The sequence below is a fragment of the Danio rerio genome, chromosome 3 (genome assembly GCF_049306965.1).
Source record: "Danio rerio strain Tuebingen ecotype United States chromosome 3, GRCz12tu, whole genome shotgun sequence".
NCBI classification, from domain to species: Eukaryota; Metazoa; Chordata; class Actinopteri; order Cypriniformes; family Danionidae; genus Danio; species Danio rerio.
Window position 1 is genome coordinate 30776672 of NC_133178.1, and position 13177 is coordinate 30789848.

The following is a 13177-nucleotide window of genomic DNA, read 5'->3' on the forward strand; positions in this document are numbered from 1 at the left end:
AAATGAATAGTGAGTTGTTTTTGGCCTGTGTTAACACTTTGAACATCAATTCAGTTCCACTTTAAATCAAGATAAATTCACTCTGTAAATATGAAGACATGGATAGAAGTATTACTATTAAACAGGACCCCATAACTAATCTCTTGCCAAACCTGCCAGTTACTAGCCATGATTGATTTATTTTCTTTTTCTGTCTTTCTTTATTCTTTCTTTCTTTCTTTCTTTCTTTCTTTTTTCTTTTTTTCTTTCTTTCTTTTTTTTCTTTCGTTCATTCGTTCTTCCTTCCTTTCTTCCTTCCTTCCTTCCTTCCTTCCTTCCTTCCTTCCTTCCTTCCTTCTTTCCTTCTTTCCTTCCTTCCTTCCTTCCTTCCTTCCTTTCTTTCTTTCTTTCTTTGAAAGAAGAAGAAATGATAAAGATTGATCAAATAAAGAAATATCACTATAATAATAACTAAACTCTTACCTTTCATTTATTAATTTTCCTTCGGCTTAGTCCCTGATTAGGGGTTAGGGGTTGTGACAATGGTATGGATTACCGACTAACTTTTACCTAATAATTATGTTTTAATTTATGTAGTAATTGTACACTACCTGACAAAAGTCTTGTCGCCTATCAAAGTTTTAGGAACAAATAATAACTTCTAGTTGACCATTTTCTAGTTGACCTTCTAGTTGACCATTTTGTATCAGAAGTGTGAGTGTCTGGTAGTGCTGTCGCCTCACAGCAAGAAGGTTGCTGGTTCAAGCCTCGGCTGGGTCAGTTGGCGTTTCTGACCAATATTACAATATGAATACAGTTTGGGCGTCAAAGTGACGCAGTACGTAGTGCTGTCACCTCACAGCAAGAAGGTCACTGGTTCGAGCCTCGGCTGGGTCAGTTGGCTTTTCTGTGTGGAATTTGCATGTTCTCCCTGCGTACGTGTGGGTTTCCTCTGGGTGTTCTGGTTTCCCCCACAGTTCAAAGACATGCGGTACAGGTGAATTGGGTAGGCTAAATTGTCCGTAGTGTATGATTGTGTGTGAATGAGTGTGTGTGGATGTTTCCCAAAGATGGGTTATGGCTGGAAAGGCATCCGCTGCGAAAAAAATGCTGGATAAGTTGGCAGTTCATTCCGCTGTGGCGACCCCGATTAATAAAGGGACTAAGCTGAAAAACTTTGGCTTTGGAGCGCTGTCCTGCTGAAGAATTTCCCTCTTCTGTGGTTTGTAATGTAATGGGCAGCACAAATATCTTGATACCTCAGGCCGTTGATGTTGCCATCCACTGTGCATATCTCTCGCACACCATCATACTGAATGTAACCCCAAACCATGATTTTTCTTTCACCAATCTTCACTGTTTCTGTGAGAATCCTGGGTCCATGCGAGTCCCAGTAGGTCTTCTGCAGTATTTATGATGGTTGCGATGCAGTTCAACAGAAAATCTTCTGCCACTTTTCCAATTGATCAACTAGAAGTCAAGTTATTACTTGTTGCTTTTACAAATGCAATTGATGACAAGACTTTTGTCAGGTAGTGTGATTTAAGACACTTAAAACTTTTATCAGGAACTGCTCACATGCAGTGGCGCAAAAAGGGGGTATGCAGTATATGCGGCGCATAGGGGCGCCACACATGGGGGGGGCGCCATTGTGCCAAAACTATTTTTGAAATTATACATATTATTATACATATTAAACAAAATAAATACATATTTTTGGTTAAAAATGTTTATCCTGCATTTTATATAAATATACAATTGTATTTTATTGAATAAAAAAATTATACCACCCCTCCCTCTTCATTGACCATTTGATTGATCCGTTGCTCGGTTACAGTCACATGTTCAAAATGGAGAGAAGAGTAAAGAGACGTGGAGCGCAAAATAGAAAACAAAAAGAGAACAAACAATGCCTTAAAATAAAAACTGCCATGACAAATTGGATAATAAGGAATTGGTAAGCTTAAGCTTAATATTACCACACTTTTAATTAACTTCTAATGTTTTTGGGAGCAACGGGCTGCCATATCATTAATTATTCATTATCGCCACTCAGTCACTGCATGCATGGGCTTTTACTTAACATAAATGCAGACAAGGTGGTTTTGTCCAGGCAGGGGGACAGTGACGCACGGCCACACCTGAACTGCGTCCGAAATCGCATATTTGCATCCTGTATAGTATGCGAAAAACACTATATTTCTATAGGCTAAAGCCATGATAAGCTGGTGTAAAGTTAACTTTATGGTAAAGGCTTTTGTCGTAAATTCATGGACCGTCAGCTTCAAAAGAGAACATTTTTATTTACTGCATTTAAATATTGATTACAGTTACTATAGCTATTTACTAAAGTGCAACAAATGAATTTAGTTTGATCCTCTGTTTTGTTTGATAACAGAGGTGCGAGTCTGACTTTAAGAATGCAATGAAAACATTCCCAGCCGGCACACGACCGACCTTCAACGTTGAAATATGGTTGAAATAAGGTCAGATGTGTTTTGAACGTTGAAATAATGTTGATAGAACGTTTAATGTTGAACGGTTGAAAAACAGCCTGCATATGACAAGGCTTCAACGTTGAAATGTGGTTGAAAATACGTCAGTTGTTGCTTTAATGTTGAAACAATGTTGAATGATAAATGGTTGAAAAAAGTTACAGAACTCCTTGTACAAATCAACGTTGACATTTTTTTATCATGGTCTGTATGTTGAATTAACGTCATGGTTTCACCCAATATTCAACATGTTTGGTTACCATGGTATCGGAGGACTCGGCGCACGCGGCCACGCGCAGCGCTTCACTTCACTTAATTACGAACACCTGACCTGCAGTGCAGCAGAATTCAGAGGTAAGCGTGTTTTTAGATGCTTTAATGTTTTATTTACCCCCCGATTTTGTTTTACATACAGTGTATCTTAAATGTGCCTTGGTGTAGTGTTTCGAATTTTGAAGCATTTAAAACTTTCCAGTTTGTTTTTAGTCTTGTTTGCGCTCCGGTGACGCGCAGCTAACCTCGAGGTAATGTCACATGTTTAACGTTAGTCTAAATGAGCGTTTTTATGGCAAATTCAAAGCGATAAACTCCAAACGCAGTTTAAAGTTACTGAGCAACGTTATAAAACAATATCCATTTTATACGCTGTATCATTAGTGTTATTATTACAAAGTGAACTGCTGTCGTTTCACTGTTGTTGTTGTTTTTGCTTTTAGACATGTAACCTACTCCAGAGACGCACTAACTTGCACAGCATTGAATGGAAAAGGCTTTGTCCATGTAAGTTTACTTTACCTTTAACTATCTGTTAAATCTTCTTGGTGCTTTGGTTGGTGATATTCTCTTTCTAATCTGTTTGTTTATTGATTGTTAGGCTATGTTGTGATATTATATTGTTATATTGATATTATTATTGTGAAATCATGTTGTGATGTTATACTATGTGACAGTATTGGGGAACAAATATGTATTTAGTGAGAAATTAATGCTTAAATTACACTTTGTATAGTAGCAGATAAAAGGTGTAATGGGTTTTAACTTTCTGAGTTTTCTGGAAGGTCCAGTTGAGGGGCATCAAGAACACGCAGATAGCCTAAACCTGTGTCAGCCTGGACAGACTGCAGTTCTGCTACTCCATGCCAAGGCTTTTGTATGGATGTCTTGACTGCTACTGTGTTCTCTAAAGGTATTACTGGAGCAAAACAACAGCACCTGTTACAGTGAAATTTGTATTCATAAAAATAGTGATACATGTGTAGCAGGTCCAGTACATGTGATGTCATTGAGAAGTTGTTTTTATTAAATGTCATTAAAACAAATAAATAAACATGCTATTTAAATAAATCTAAATATTAAAAACTTGAGGATTAAGATGAGAAATGAAATGCATCATCCGTCTTGCGAAAAGGGTCTACTTAAGAATTCTGGTGTTTTCCAACTGAAAGGGATAGTTCACCCAAGAATGAAAATTTACTCACATTTTACTCCCCAAATGGTTTAAAACCATTATGAGTTTATTTTGTTGAACACAAAAGAGGCTATTCTGAAAAAAAAAACTAAAAACCTGTAAACATTGACCTCCATAGTAGAAAAAAATACTATAGAAGTCAATGGTTAAATAGATTTGCAGCTTTCTTCAAAATATCTTCTTTTGTGTTCAATGTGGTCAGTAAATGACGACAGAATACAATTTTTTAACTATCCCTTTTATTCTCTGTCCTACATGCAGACTTTTACAGAAGTGCTACTCCTTCTAGAGTTTTTCTCAACCATGTCTAAAAAGCTTTAAACAGCTTTTACAGTACATGTAATGGTTTACATCAACTTGTAATTATTAGATGTGTTGAATGTTTCATGATTCTTTACTGCAGCCTTGGTTAAAAAAAAAAAAAAAAAAAAAAAGCAATTTTTTTGAGAATCTGAAATTTGAATTCTGGAAATGCTGGCACCGGTGGTGGCGAAGGGCTTCCTGACGATATCACATCTAATTCTTCACTTCTCTTAGTTAGGAATATTCAGATGGATGAGTCAAAATTATTGAGTGTGGCAATATTATAAGACAAATTTGGATTCAATAAAAATAAATATTTGAATTTCACTTTGTATAATAGCTGATACCAACTTAGTTGTAACCTCATATTTCATTTATTGCAGGTTTTCTGGAAGCTCCATTTGAGGGCATCAAGGACATACTGATGGCCTAAACCAGTGTCAGCCTGGACAGACAGACATCTATTGCAGTTCTGCTACACAAGACCAAACTCTCTGCTTTTGTATGGATGTCTGACTAGTACGGTGTTCTCTAAAGGTATAACTGGAGCAAAACAACAGCATCCGTTACAGTGAAATTTGTGTTCATAAAAGATAGTGATATGTGTAACAGGTCCAGTACATTTGTCATAAAGGTTAAATCACAGTAAGTACTGTAAAAATAACTTGTTTGCCTCTGTCACAACAGGTCATGGTGTGTGCATACTGCTCGTAGTAAACGCACACGCTGATCTGATGCGGGAGAGATATGCGCAAACACATTTGTATTTACTGTTTTGTTTTGCCTCACTAAAGTGTTGTTGGAGCTTGGTATGTTCACAGTTGAAATCACTGAAGTCACATGGAACGTTTTGACAATGTGTTTTGTGCCTTATCTGGACAATGACCATCTTGGGACCATTGCTGTCTGTAGAGGATGAGGAGCATTTAATCTAAAATATTTTAGTTTGTGTTCTGAAGATTAACAGGTCTCTGGGATGACACAGGTAATTAATAACAGAACCTATATGAACACTTAATGTGACATGTAATAGTGAAATAGTGGTCCTACATTCACAAATGTGAGCCATTATTATAAGACCCATGTGAACATGCAATTTTTATGATACTAATAATAATAATGGAATAACAAATTGCTTTTACTGTTGTGTTTGTGAGAGAGAATCAAACCATATATTCTACACATTTTCTTGATGATTTACTGAAATATTTGTCTATGTTCCACTGTCACAGGTGCTCAGTTTTGCTGCAGTAATGCTAAACACAATAGATGTACTTTATACAACAACAAAAAAAAACTACTAAATATTTAGCATGCAGACCTGCAAAGTGAAGGAGTAATGTCAGGTTTAGATTATAGCATGAGTTTTCACTATTGTGAAAGTGAAGCCATTCATTTACAATGAATTGTAATAGCAAACCTCATTATTGATTTTGTAGGATACTCACCTGGTGTTTGAGAAATAAATATGTATTTAACTGCTAGACTGATATAGATGTTTTAGTGTTTTACACTTGATTCTTTGTCCCCAGTGCCATCTTTTACCTCAAGTGTTTCTCTCAACCTATAAAACCTCAAACAGATGTAATGTATTTCACTTGTGATTCTTAGTTGTGAGTGATGTTTTTTATTTATTTTTTTACTGCAGCCACTTTAAAAATGGGTATTTTGTAAACTTTGTAAACATAATTGTATTTTGGAGACTGTGATGGTTGAAGCGTAGTTTAGTTACTTAGTTTAATTTAGTTAGTATCTGTCTTTCTGAAGACGGTAACACTTTACAATAAGGTTGTATTAGTAAGTGTTAATGTATTTACTAACATGAACAAAGAGCAATGAAGCATCTTTCATATAAAGAAAGTACAGTTCATGTCAGCTCAGTGCATTAATGTTAACAAGCATGCATTTTGATTTTAATAGCATCGGGACATATTTCAATTAATTAAATGATTAATAAATGCTGTACAAGTATTTGTTCTTTGTTCATGTTAGTAAACATTAACTTTAATTCATGAAACCTAATTAAAAAGTGACTCTTTAACTGTATGCCTTTTTTTCTGTATTTGAGTGTACAGCATGTATAGTAACCTGCATGGTTTTAATGAACTATGTATGCTGTAAATGTTGCTGTATATTTAGAATAATTGAAATAATGAGGTGTGTATTAAATAAATTGATACACAGGCTAAGTTGTGTATTTGTGTCGAGTATTTTTTATTAGTAAAAATTTGTTTGCTATATTTATGGACTTTTGCGTTGTATGTAATTTCTATTTAACTTACGTTGAAATGTATGACGGTGAAACAACGTCACGGTATCAACGTTGATCCAATTTGCAAAATCGAAAGGTAATTCAACCTTCATTCAACGTCTACAAAACGACCACAATTCACCCATGAAGAAGGTAAGAGTGAAACAACATTGTGATTTCAACGGTGAATCACCGGTGGTGGTCCGACGGTGAAACAACGTCACTATATAAACGTTGATCCAATTTGCAAAATCGAAAGGTAATTCAACGTTGATCCAACCATAGACCTGACGTTGATTCAACGTTGAATCACCGTTGAAATGCCGGCTGGGTTTGTTTTGTTTATGCTAATTTAAGATAATATTACTTGTGTTTCAAATAAAACATGTTTACATATTATTGTGTATATTTTTTCTATTTACACACCTGAATCTTAAAGTATCCGCTCTCATTCATCTTCAAATCGCGTGTATAGAAGCCGTCTTTATCACTATGGAGCGCGTCCGTCACTCAGCACCGTTAAACTGATTCAGAGGCTGCATAAGGGCGGCAAAGACGCATAAAGCTTTACTGGAAAGGATGTGAATGCGGCCGTTTTTACATTAATTTCAAAGTGCTGTCAATCAAAATAATGTGAAAGCTTAATTCTCTTAAACAGTTCTTGCATCACATTTGAGATCGGCTCTGTGCAGCTGCTACTTTCACTTTTCATAGAAACATTACAAATGCGGGAGAAATACTGGAAAAACACACACGGAAGACTGCGGATAGAATGGTAAAATATGGTAGAATTAATATGGCAAAAACGAGAGGGTTTGTAGGTATGAATTCCATTCGTTGGCACACACATTTTAATTCAAAATCATTTAAAACAACATGCAGTCACACATCCAAGTGTAAAGTTTATGTAAAAGTTTTATCACAATAAACTGTCAAATCATACTTACAGCTGAGCTCAAAAGGTTTGAGTAATGTGAAACATTCTATTATTAATTGATTATTTAGCAAAAAATAAGAGGGATCACACAAAATGTATGTTTAAAACCTTAATATTAGGGCCAGACAGAATCTGCAAACATTTTTTGCTATTTCTGCTGAGAATTACAGGCAGAAAATACTACTTTACCAACTGTATTGTAAATAAATCATATGAACATTTTAATATTACTATTATTATATCACAATAATATTAGTGAAATGAATTTGAATACTGAGTAAATAAAAATGTACACAAATTTACACAAATAGATTCAATGATGGGCTAAAAATCTGTAGAAAACTGCAGATGTCTGCGCACGCAGACTCCGTGTGGGACTGTACTGAATTTATTTAAGGCAAAATAGAAAATAATACATGGATTAAAAAATTCCCCTATAAAAATTTTAGATATCTAATTATAATAATTTTTAACCCTGTTAAAACTATAGTCAGAATATTCAAATTTTTTGGAACTGTAATGTTTATTAATCCCATCAAGATCCATTTTTATACCCTATACATGTTTTTTTATAAATTAATTATGTATCATATTGATACATCAGGCCTTTTGGTAACTTTTTCTGCTCAAAACTAGTTCAATTTAGTTCCCAAAAAGTTTGCCTATAACATTTTTATCAAATAAAACATTTCAGGCAGTTTGTCTCTGTTTTTTTAAACTAAACATTGTACAGTCTTTTTTATTTCACTTTGTAAAAGGTGTGATTGCAGTTTCAGTCAATTGTTCATGTGAAGACAGACCTTACACCTCTCACATATGCATGTGAAAAGTTATTGCATTTTTAAGTTCTTTTGCTCTTTACGACTCCCATATCTTTCATTTTGTTTTGACAAATGTACAAAAAGAAACAAAAACAAGACATGTCAAGGTGCTATAATCATTTGGTGAGGAAAATGGAATTAATAAGAAATTTGGGTTGGGATGAAATGTAATTCTTTGTGACTTAACATGCTTAATGTAATTATACTTTTACTACTTCATACTATTTCAGTTGCGTTCAGAACTTCGACATGTTGATGAGGAAATTAATATGGGGGGGAGGGGGGGCACAAAACTTGAACTCGCATACCCCTCAGTAAATGTGCAGTTGCGCCCCTGCTCACATGAAAGGATCGCAATTCTGTGCGTAAAACTACATTTATAATTTTGATAATCGGACTGAACCATATTACATTCTCAGGCATTGATACAATTAAAATGTAAAAAGAAAAAGAGTGTGTTACTCTTATGCTCATCAGTGGCTAGTATAATTATATACAGCTATAAAAAAGATGCCAGAAAAGCTCTGAAAACGTATTATTACAAGACCTTTACATTTGTTTACTTTTGCATGTTTTTTTTTCTTGTTTCTGTGCTGCAAGTGTGCACTTTAAGTGAATCTTTTGTAATTTGGCTGTAGTTTGTTTGTTTTTGTCTTTACTCTTTCCTCTTGGGCCATGGGCTCCCCTTTAGCCCTCATTTACTTCAAATGATATGTACTTACCGAGTCACTGTATGCTGCCATTAATGTCTTGTTAGATTTTGTTGAGCCTCTGCCCTCTATTATTATTCACATGACCTCAGTGCTTTTGTTTGCTTCTCGACTAACACAAGACATGTCAGGATAGGTTATTAGTCTGGCTGTATAAAACAGTTTCAAAAAGGTTCTTATTATAACATATGTAGCAGGGAATTCAATTACTTAATGTTTATTTTTTTTACATTTTAACTTTGTAAACTATAGAATCATAGGTCTCCTCACGATTTGTGTCTCGTTTTGTGACGTTTTTCCCTGTTCTGCTGGCCACGCCCACTCCTCCCTCTGCTCGCAGCACGCCAAACCCATCATGAAGCATTTTTTGAAAAACGCAATATACTTCATACAGTTACAAAAACATTGAAACTTTCATGTCATTTCTGCTGTCTGATTGGATGATTAATAACATAGCCAGTCCAGTCATGTTGAGAAGATTTTATTCCTAAATCCATGTAATGTTTTAAAGTAAACAGTGTTCCTTTGTAAAACTTTATGCTGTTTCAGATTCATGAACATCCTTTCGAATGGATTGTGAATTTAGTTCAAGTAAATTAACATGCTAATTAGCCAAACCTTAAAAGGGAAGTGAACAACTGTTGTCAGTTTGCTCACACAAATGAGACACAAACCACAAGGAGACCCATGATTTTATAATTTAACAAAAAAATTAAGTAATTTAATTCCCTGCTACGTATGTTATTCGTAATTTCATATACACATAACCACAATTTGTTATATCATTATAACAATAATCATGTTCACTGCTCTCCTCCTGAACCCCCATGTCTGACACAGTGGATAGCAGTGCAACAGGTCTCTTGCTTTATGTATTTCAACCTTTAAACCTGCCAGTAATATAGAGGATTTTAAAAATAGGTGAATACAGCAGCATGGATATAAGCGATGAGTCTGAATGGTAACAAACTCAACTGATAAAAGAGAAATTTCACCGTTCTCCAATTACTGTACAGCTCCCCGACAAAAATGCTTCCTACACATAAACAGCTTTGCTGTATTGGCCCTGACAGCATCGCAAGGAAAAAACATGCAACAAAACATGGAAAACATACACATATGACCCTTCATGAACAGCTAAATACTGCATGCGATGCACTGACATGGTCCCGCAGCTTGGCAGGTCTGCCTTGCCTATGGAAAGCACGTGCTCTCATGAGTAATTAAGAAACAGGCTCTTCTCATAGGATAAAAACTGAAACTGAGATGAAATTAGCTGACAAAAGTTTAAAATTATCCAGTTTTCTACACAATTAAAGCTGACAGGTGCTAACTTTGTTTTAACTGATGCTCAACCACCGATACATATGTACACTAGATATCGTATATGAACCCTGAGCATGCGTCAATAACGCCGCAACATTTGTACAGTGCCCCCAATAAAAAAAGTCTTTCAACCGCACTAGTCAAGACCTAAAGCTAATGTGAAGATGCTGGACTTTCATGTACGGGTGAGGAACAAGAAAACAAAGAAAACAAAGCACAAAGGCAGAACAGTTCCTGAGTAAGATTTCGTCATTTAGAGTTTTGTATGTTACAAACTTTTGTGCTAAACAAGTAGAGATGACGATACAGTCTCTTACTGCATTGACCATTCGACAATGTAGCACCAACTCGCATTAAATAGTAGGCTTATGCTAGTTTTGTTGAATAAAATAAGCAAATAATGTAAATGAATTATGATAACAAGATGCTGCGGTGCTAGAAACTTGTAATATTGTCGGCTAAGTGAAGAACTTGTTCATAATGGAGATTTATTCACAAACGAATCGCTCCCTCTGTTAGAATGAGAAGTGAAAGCAGGAGAGGGGGTGTGTTTCAAGACATGGATTAGATCAAATTTAACAGGGAGGGAGGATAACTCATAACCATGAACACAAACACATGCTCTTTGTTGGCAATGCCCGTGCGGTCACTTATCCATCCATGTAGAGAAGTAATGTAGAATTTAAATTTTTAGAATTTAAAAAATATTTGCATACTGACCACCGGGAAAATGAGTGATTATAGATATATGTATATATGTGTTTATATCTTTGGTTCTGGATGGCCAGTCCTCCACTGCACCTTGGTCCCACATTCATTTGAAAGAAGCGCTACCCTGTACTAAAATGGCAGCTTAATTGACATTTTCTTTCCGATAGACATCAAATACATCTAATGTAAATTTCTATGATGCTCAACACACAAAAATCAAGGGTTTCTTGAACCTCAAAAATGGGCAATTCAGCAAGAGGGAAAAAATAACTGAGTAAATAACTGCATTCTGTCTCTTTCTGCTTTAAAACAATGTTAGTAGTTTTTATTGGACCTCAGGACGGATCAAGTGATGATAGAAATATATCGTTTATCTGAAAGGTTTAGTGCACTTTCTGCTTTGTCAACACATTCTGTCTCAGTCGTGGCTGGTGGAGAGACCAGATGCTGATTCCTCGGGGTTCCAGGACACTGGCCTTCCCTCCGCCCTGGTGTCCTGCCAGATCTGGACATGGAGATGGTGGAGGTGGAGCACCGCCTGTCCTGCTCTCTTCACAGATGGCTGTTGCGGCAGTGCTCTCTCTCTCTCTCTCTCTCTGTCCACTTTTGCTCTTATCTTTCTTCTTTCATCTACTGCTTTTTTTTTCTCGCTCAATCACATTACCGTCCCAATCAAACGCTGTCACACATGCACACACTCTCTCACTCAGCCTCATTCATGTACACTCAGCTGTTCAGCTGACAGAGAGAGATCAATATGAAGACATTACACACATACACTTCACTGCATGAGACCTTGCTGTATGTTAAGATAATGTTGAATAATGTCCTGAAAATCAAACAGATGAAGCCTCACTCGATGTATATACAAATCTGTTTACATGTTTTGATAGATGAAATCAGCGAATGATAGACCTTTTACTTAAGAAAACAAATACAAAAAAAAATCAATTTAGAAAATTTGGCAGGAATTAGAAAATAAAAGAGCAAACCCAAAAATGCAATCTAAACATGTTTGGTTTCAATCATAAATGCAGTAAAAATGGATTAACCCTTATGTGCTGTTGGGAATGTTTTCATCTGCTCTGGGGTGATTTTGAGTCTTAATTTGGCCATAACTTTTTTTGTGCTTCAGCTAGCAGAATCATTTTTGGTGACAACTCTTATTTTGACACATACTTTGAGGAAATACTTTGGCATTTTTTAAACTCAACGAGACACCCTGGCAAATTTACTACCCTTTGTTATGTTAGGGATGAAAACATCCACTGAATTAAACTGCTGTAAAAATGCATCAGATAAATATGTTTTTCAATTTTTTTCACACAAATCTGTTAATCATCCTCAATCTTGATCAAAACTACTAAATTGCTTAGAAACTTACAGAATTTTAACTCTTTAATTGCCGAATTCATAAATGATGTAACTGATTTGGTGAAAAAACATAGAATGGTGTATTTTTAATATATTTTATGTAATTGTGTATTGGATTTTTTTTAACCTTTTATCAAAGTATTGCACATGTGAAACAACATTGCCTTTGATACATTGTCTGTGATTTATTTAAATTTTTTCTTCCTAATTTACCGTTTGTGGCTGTTTTTGTCCCATTGACTTCCATCAAAACCACGTTTTAGATTGCAAAACTATGACACCATTTAATTTTGCATATTTTATTTTTGGGGGGTTTTGCCTGTTGAGAAGAGGTAAAATTTGTTATTTTTTACTGTTGATCATCAGTTGGCACCATTAACCTTTAAGATATTCCTGTGCTAAAAAGCTTAGTTTCTGAATTAAATATGGAGAATAATACCAAATTAATGTGTGTATGTGTGTCTGTGAGTGTGTGAGAGTAACCTTTGCACTCTTACCTTGATGTGTCTGAGAAAATCAAAACATGCATCTCAGCTCTCAGAACTACATGGAGTAAATAAAAACAAATACTGTGTATTTATGTACCAAAAATGTGGATATAATGTAAGCCAATTAGGGAGAAAACACTTAAATCTAACAATGCACCAAAGGCAATGTTGTTACTAATTGTTCACACCTCCAAGACTGTGATAAAAAGCAAAAACAAAATCCAGTCCACAACGTTTTATATTGAAAATACGTCATTTTGTGTGGTTTTTCACCAAATCAGTATAGCATTATTAGTGAACTTGGTTATTAAAGA

At 35.3% G+C, this 13177-nt stretch overlaps 1 protein-coding gene and 1 long non-coding RNA gene across 47 annotated transcripts in view; both read left to right on the top strand.

Moving 5' to 3' along the window:
* The window catches only part of kcnc3a (potassium voltage-gated channel, Shaw-related subfamily, member 3a), a 113809-nt gene that overhangs the window by 35001 nt on the left and 65631 nt on the right, over positions 1 to 13177 (top strand).
* Positions 1813 to 6432, top strand: LOC137489249 (uncharacterized). 3 transcript variants are annotated; one of them, XR_012401048.1, is made up of 6 exons: positions 1813 to 1936; positions 2378 to 2465; positions 2748 to 2828; positions 3191 to 3254; positions 3533 to 3660; positions 4629 to 6432. It is a non-coding gene; the product is annotated as an uncharacterized lncRNA (long non-coding RNA). The 3 variants fall into 3 exon arrangements; XR_012401049.1 differs by lacking the exon at positions 2378 to 2465; XR_012401050.1 differs by lacking the exons at positions 1813 to 1936; positions 2378 to 2465 and having other exon boundaries at positions 2766 to 2828; positions 3209 to 3254.